The sequence below is a fragment of the Triticum dicoccoides genome, chromosome 4B (genome assembly GCF_002162155.2).
Source record: "Triticum dicoccoides isolate Atlit2015 ecotype Zavitan chromosome 4B, WEW_v2.0, whole genome shotgun sequence".
Lineage (NCBI taxonomy): Eukaryota > Viridiplantae > Streptophyta > Magnoliopsida > Poales > Poaceae > Triticum > Triticum dicoccoides.
Window position 1 is genome coordinate 547,645,057 of NC_041387.1, and position 8,043 is coordinate 547,653,099.

The following is an 8,043-nucleotide window of genomic DNA, read 5'->3' on the forward strand; positions in this document are numbered from 1 at the left end:
GCGCGCACACACACACACGCACGCACGCACGCACCCCCCGACACACACTAAGACTCCATCTCTCTCTCTCTCTCACACACACAAACACACACACACACCCCCCACACACTTAGACTCCATCTCTCTCTCTCTCTCTCACACAAACTAAGACTCCATGTCTCTCTCTCCTCTCTCTCTCTCTCTCTCTCACACACACACACACACACACCACACACACTAAGACTCCATCTCACACACACATGCTCTAGGCGGAGCATTTGTTCCTACCACCCTTCATCCAACCTTACCCGTATGATAAACAATCACCTTTATTTACTTGCATAACATGGACAGATTCCACTTTACTTTAGTAGTCAGCAAACTTATCATCTGTATACCCTTATAAAAAATGAGTTGGCGATGATGGTGTGCCTGCCATCTTGTAATATAGACCATATGATCTATATCTGACGGATAGGAAGCAAACTATGATAATTTTACAAAAGATACCCGCACCTCTCTCCACATCATTATCTCCCGCAACCTCATTGCTCTGCAATTAAAAAAGGAATAAGTCTCTGGAACAATCTAGCATGCATGGTGGCCGCTGCCGCCTGCCGGCACCGTCCATCCCTATGCCTCCGCCCATTCCGGCCACCAGTCACCACCACGCTCCACTCCTCCTCGCCTTATCTCTCATCTTTCATTTTTTTGATGACATTCTCGAGATACCAGTTTTCCAATAAAATTCTCAAGATATCATTAGTTTTTACACATGGGATTACTCCTACATGGGTCAATCACAACAGGTGTTTTGTAAAAAAATGCATATTGATGTTTCGTGCAATGCACGAGAATCTTGCTTGTAATTATATAACGCAAATCACGAGCAGGAAGTGACATTTTTTTGACACAACCATGTTAACATGGCCACGTAAATCACGAGCAGGAAGGAGAAGGGAAGCGGGCTGTGGAGTAACGTTTTTTATCACAATTTCTTAGGAAACTGAGTGCAATAATTGAGTAGTTTCGCAAACTACCATTACTACTACACCTGAAACGGTTCAAAACCTATATTCCCTTGCCAGCGCGCGCTTCCTGCGTAAACGGTCAGCGTCGCCTGGAGCGTCAGTGCTGCATTAATGCCCGGCCAGAGCGGAGGCGACCTCTCACTGGTGTCAGCTTTGAAGTGGCGCGACGGCCGAGAGAGCGCCGCTTCCCGGTGGACGCGACTGCTCCGCGTCAAGACTGGCCATAGGCCCTGTTTGGATCCATGGGTTAGAGTTAGTTTGAGCTAGTTGGGGCTCAAATAGCCCTAAAGTATCCAAGCATGAGGGTTTAAATTGGAGCAAGTTGCACCGAACCCATCAAAAAAAAACTATCCCACCCAAAAGGTGCTAACTGGAGATAGTTCTCATTGGGACCACTGAAAAATCACTTTTCTCTCTCCATGAAGTGCATTTATTATCAATCTAACCCTGTCACCCAAACACCTCTTTGGCTACAGTTAGTTCAGGGTTAGTCATGAGTTAGTATAACCTCTAGCTAAGTTAGAGTATCAAACAGGAGCAATATAGGACATGCAAGTTGCTCAAAGCATACAGGCAAATTCGTACGTGAAAGGATTTTTTTCTTTTTGAAAACGGAACGTGAAAGGAATTTTTTTTAGAATTTTCTTGGCATGTCGCTAACACGTGATAGTTAACCAACCTCAATAGACGGCAGAAACGCCAGCCCGTCGCACTTTGATAGAGACGAGGAGGGAGAAGCGATACAAGCTGCTGGATTACTAGAGATAGGTGTCGCACGGAAGCCAAGAAATATGGTGATAGCGTGGGTTAGCCATGTACTAGTATGATGTAACTACACTGGGCTGCCGTGTTTCATACTCTTCCAGTCCACTGTGGAGATGATTGGTTAATTTTATATCGCTGAATAATATTAAATATTATGAGTGCAGACGCTCCACCACGAGGTTCCTTGCTCCTTCTCGGTCGTCCGGAATCTATGTTCTTCCACTCTATTTTTTTCCGTGAGCTTTGTTCATCCTTTTGCCAACACGCGAGACATCTAGCATCAAGGCGCACGTGTTATGCAACGATTGTTCCATCTATATGAAGAACACGTGGCACTGGAACTATGGGACGTACATGTACCCAGGAGTGGACGTACGAACCTGAGTAATGTAGCGCAGTAAGTGAAGTAGAAAGGCACAAATGGTATGAACATGCGTGGCATATAGGGTGTGTTTGGTTGCGTTCTCGTCTCAGCATAGTTGTTCCCTCTTCATGCATGCTCAACTCAACACCCCTCTTCATGCATGCTCTCTTCATGCATGCTTCTAGTGTATTTGTGCTAAACTAGTGTGGACTCATGCACCCTCCATACACTCTACCAAACACCCAAAAGTAGGTCAAGAAGGGAACTCTTGGGCGGCATTTGTCTCTTACTACGTACTACCGCTAAATGTTGTACGTGCAATGCACAGTGATGTTATGGAGTACGTGTCTAAGTACTCTACTACTACTATATTAGTTGGAGGCACATATTAACTTTTATATTTGTTTACGTGTATGCCCCGAGACCTTCCAACTAGACTTGTCTTTCTCTCCAGGTCGCACTTTGTATCGTTCATACAACTAAGTACTACTACGTGTGGTCTCCGACCCAGAAGTGGAAGAAGTGGAGACGCTCTACCACGCTGTTTTTTACGCTGGGCTCTACCACGCTGTTCATGTCCCACTCCTTTTGTTGACGTGTGGGACATCCAGCACGTGCCGTGTTTGGCACCCTTCGTCGTAAGAGTTGAAACGCTAGCATTCATCAGAAATAAAAAATAATTATAAATTGGCAGTGATACTATTTTTTTTGCGAACCAATCAGCAGTGATACTATACCACGTGGTTTCCTTGCTCCTCGATATCGGAAAGAATACTTCCGTTCGCCAACATGTGGGACATCGACCATCCTGGTCCACTTGCCATGCACGCAGAACTCCAAGGGAGAGTCACCCAGGTCGTCGCGCCGCAGTAACAATGACTAATGAGCCATCAAATCACAGGCCCACTTCCCACTTTGAAGTTGCTCGGATGAAGGAACCATCATGACTTTGTTGAATTCCGCTTCTTGAAGAAAACTACTATACCAGCAGTACTGCTAGCTACAGTATTTACTCCAACAGAGGCCTCCTTTCGTTCATAGGATAGGAATATGAAAATCATAGGAAGATGACATGCATCTCAATTCCTATAGAGAAAGAGATGCCATTTGATGCATAGGATAGGAATTTTTCCACTTAGTCTAGGATAATGTACTGGTAATTTGCTCTAAAAACTACAGTAATAACTAGTAGTACTGGTACATGCTCGTACTCAGACACAGACACACACACTAACTACTAGTACTACTACTTTTCACATGCTGGCCAGAGGCCGTCGTTTTCCTTCCCGGCTTTGTCGGCGACACCCCACCGTGCTAGGATCTCCGCCGACCTCTCCACAACAGCGCGTGCGTCCTTCTCTTTCTTGCGGCGGCGGGCCTCTCTTTTCTTGAGTGCTTTCTGACTTTTCTGCTCCCTCTGTGCGGCTTTGGCCGCCTCTTGCTCTACCACCCATTCGGCCTTGGCATCTTCAAATTCCTCCCAAATAGTTGTGAGGCCGCGAGCGGCGATGAACTCGGCACGGCGGGATGCCATCGCTTCCCTACCATTTTGTGTGCGTTCATGGGCGGCGAGGAACTCGGCATGGTGGGATGCCATCGCTGCCTTACCGGTTAGTGTGCGGCGCGGTGGCATGAACGACGATTGGTGACAGCTCTAGGGTGGAGTGGTTGGACAACCGTATAGTGCATTGGTTTGTCAAGAGCTCAAGGACAGAAGACGAAGCAAATTAGGATTCCCCTTCAATCCTGGTCATTTATTACCGAGTAAAATGCATTGGCGGTCATCAAACTTGTCTTGATAGCTCACTTTGATCATTGTATACGAGATATGGTGATTATATGGTCGCTGGCTCAATGTATAGCTCCGTATTTGTATGGTTGACCAGTCAAACAGTCCGCATGCGCTTGAAACGGTCACCATCTCTCTAGAATGTCAATGCCGCATTCACTGGACTTAACTGCAGGTGCAATTGGTGTGTCACTGACATGCGGGCCAGACGCCCGTTGGGCCCACATGTCAGACGCCCAAACGCATCTGCAGTTAAGTCGCTGAAGCAGCGTCCGCATTCACGCCCGACGAACCTACTCCGACACTAGTTGTCCATCCGTCTGCCGCGGCTCATTGCCATTCGCCCACTATATTAACTTGAGCCCCAGCTCCCAGCCATAGCCAAAGACCCACACTTATTCTCCTCTGGTCCCTTCCTTCTGTCGGCACCACTTCAACCATGGGCTCATGGCGCTCCGAAGCTCTCTTGGACGTACTGTCGCAGGAGCAGACGAGGGACATCGGCGGCTCCGCTCCGGGCGCGCTCCAAAGCTCCCTTCGACATACTGTCGCAGGAGCAAACAAAGGAGATCGCCGGCACCCCTCGGGCCGCCCTCCGCCGCCACGACCACGAAGCCGGCACGCGTGTGTGGGCGCAGCCGGCAGCAAGGAAGAGTAGTACACGGTAGGTCGCCGCCGCTCTGGTCCCGGGAAGGCCACCACTACTCCACTCAGTCGACGCCAAGCTTGGTGGGGTAAACATCGGTGGCCGATTAGTCGCTTGACGGCGACGTGGAGGCGGAAATCTTCATAACCTTGTGCTCCGGCCAGAGGAGGAGGTTATCGAGGCGGATGAGGAGGAGGCAAAGGCAATGGCCGGCTTTCTCGGGTTCATGGCCGGACTTGGTGGTCGGGCGCTGGCGATCATTTAGATTAGGTTTACAGTAGGTTTAGTACGGTTTGTGCGAAATATGTAATGAATTTCGTCCAGTTTGTAGGAAAAGTTTTCGAAATGTAATGAATTTCATCCGGTTAATTTGAAATTTGCTTTGTTTGCACGAATTTCGTCCGGTTAGTTCATATAGTTGTCGAAAGGTATGCGGGCAGCATCAGATGGCATCCATCAGTGTCCTCGGACATATGCCGGTGTAAATTTGTGGGCTAGTGCTGGAGATGCCCTAACTATCATGCTATAATCGCTAACAATCCTCCATCATTTGGCAGGGAACAGTTATCCCTCGATCAAAATCAGATCCGCGGTGTTTTGCACTCCTCCCGCGTACGAGTGTAAACTCTTGCTTACATAAAAATGGAGCAAGTGGATGGCACTGTAGCACATCATATCACTCAAACTAGCCCACCTAACGAGCGGGAAAGCACCGCCCTCGTCATTTTGTTCTGGATTTCTATCGATCAATCGCACGAAAATTTTACGCTTCGCAACTTCTAAAGGAAAAGGCGGCACACTTACGACTCGTACGCGTCGCAACCCCGACAGTCTGGCTCGCACGCCGCTCACCAAAGGGGACATGCGTTGTCTTGCAATTTCACTGACATATGGGACTGTAATTGAATAAACCACCGATAGCCGAAATCTAATCGCTCGACGGGCGTCGGCTGAGAAGAGAGAAACGGGGGAGGGAGAAGAGATCGCCCGCCCGCCGCGCACGGACTCCAAGAAATATATGGTGACAATGTGAGGTGGGCCATGCTGGAGTCCGGACCGCTTCCGGAGCCTGCTCTCACCGCCCTGGCCCCTCAAGACGCTAGCTGCTCACTGCATGCATAGCAAGTAGTCCCCGCTTATGTGGAGGAGAGAGAGGCATCGACAAAGTCAAGGAGTAACAGTGGAGACAATAGATTTCATCAAAAATAAACAATGAATACTCGTTGCTCGTCCTCTATATCGGAAAGAATACTTTCATTCGCTGACATGTGGGACGTCGACCATCCTGGTCCACCTGCCATGCACAAAATTATCCCGATCTACCCCGGTCGTATCGCAGGCCCAACCTTTCCCACCGTAAGTTGTTCGGACGAAGGAACCATCATGACTTCGTTGAACTCCGCTTCTTCAAGAAAACTTACTGTACCCACAATACTGCTACCACACGCGAAGACTGGACGGCACTGTACCACGTCATATCACTGAAACCCACTAGGCCAAACTAGCCCGCCTAGGTCATCTATTTTGGAACGGAGGGAGTACGTCTCTGCACTGCTATGATTTTGTGTTGCACGTTCTCTGTACTTTTGCTACGATTTCCTACCCTATGAACCAAATGAGACCTGAATGTATGTCGACTATTGTCTGATCGATCGCTAAGCCTACAATTTTAGGAGCTAGGGCTATTGGTCGATCGACGAGGGATAAGTATAAGCGTACCACGAGCTCATCAACCCAAACTTTTCTCTTCGGTGAGTGTTTTGCAAGTACTATAGCTCGCACAGTAGCTAGCGTACTAACACCAAGAATCATCAAACAAGCCCTGCTGATATGATAAACAGTTCAAACTTACATCTAAGCATCCCATATATTACATCAAAAGCTGGCGAGGATACATCTGTTTCCATAACTCGGAGAGGGTTCGCATGATTCATCGTATGATTCACTATCAAACAAAAGTAGCAAGATCCGCCCACACAAGACAGTGCACTAGCCCTAAGATGGTTTGATAACATGCATCGTTCTGGTAATTAAACACAGGGCAATGCAAACTACCCTGAAGGATTAGCACGACCAACTATTTCTTGTCATCGATCTCTCGGGCAATGACCACAGCACGGACAGCGGCATGGGAATCGATTTCTGGGGCGATGTCCACAGGACTGACCGCGACATCGGAATCGATCTATGGGGTGATGTCCACAGGATGGATAGCGGCATCGAAATCGATCTCCGGGACGATGCCAACAGGACGGGCCACGACATCGGAATCATCAAGGACAACCATCGGCACCTGCACAACACTAACATATTAGCAAACACATTGCAAATAATCAAAAAGCAAGCACATTGCAAATAATCAAAAACCACAACTATGGTAATAAGCCATTATTTTTTACCTTGTGCAGCTCACCGGGGGATCTCATCCCTCCGGGGGCCATCTCCTTGTCCTCGATGGGGGCCATACCTTGCCAGGGGAATACTGCTTCTCAACGGCGACTATCTCCTCAAACTCGGTCTTGAGCCTCACATAGGTGGCAATCAGAGCTCCTGGGGTAGGCACGGTGGGGCCCTTGCTGTTCTTCCAACTTTCATTGAGGAGTTCATCCGCCAACGTCCTCAACTCTTTGGCCAGTGCTTGTTTCTTGGAGTTCTTCGTCTCCATGGGTTGGCCCGCCAACATGGTCAACTCGTTGGTCGGTGCTCGTTTCCTGGAGATCGCTGTCTCCAGTGGGTTGTCCGCCGATAACTCTTTGCCTAGTGCTCCAGGATCCATCAATGAACTGACAAACAAAAAGCAATCGAAAGGAAACCACAATCGCAATGAAAACGGGAAAAGAATAGGATGTGAGAATCGGTCGGTGCTTTGCAAAAAGAAGATTATTGGAATGAAAATATAGCAGCATAACTGATTCGCCCACCTTTCCTTCGTCGTTAGAGAAGAAAAATGGCAGAAGTGAGTAGCCTGGAGTGAGGTTTTCTTCAAGAAAGGGAAGAAAGGGCTTGAACGAGCGTTCCAATGAAATGATGGTTGCTTCGTCCAGTCCAACTTGGAGGCCACCTTACCACTGCTGGTAAAGGTGTGGGTTTTGTGATATGACGGGTCATGGCGGCCACACCGGGGTGACAGGTGAGTCTCGACTGTAGCACCTCGCTATGATTTGGTGGATGGCACGCAGACCCGGATGCTTTGAAATGTCATTAACTTGATTTTAGTCTCTTTAGTATTTGGATCCAAGCATGGATGAGGCTAACAAGTTTTAGTCCCACTACTTTTAGTCATGAGACTAAAATGTATCCAAGCACTCTCTCAATATTGTGCACCGCGACCATGGCGGAGAGGAAAACGAGAGAACTACGTAATTAATGCATGAGTTTAATTAGGGTAGTTTTGTAAAGTACGAGATACATTCCTCCAATCGCAAAATGCCTTGGTTCATGAGATTTGAGATTTGAGCCCTATAAACCA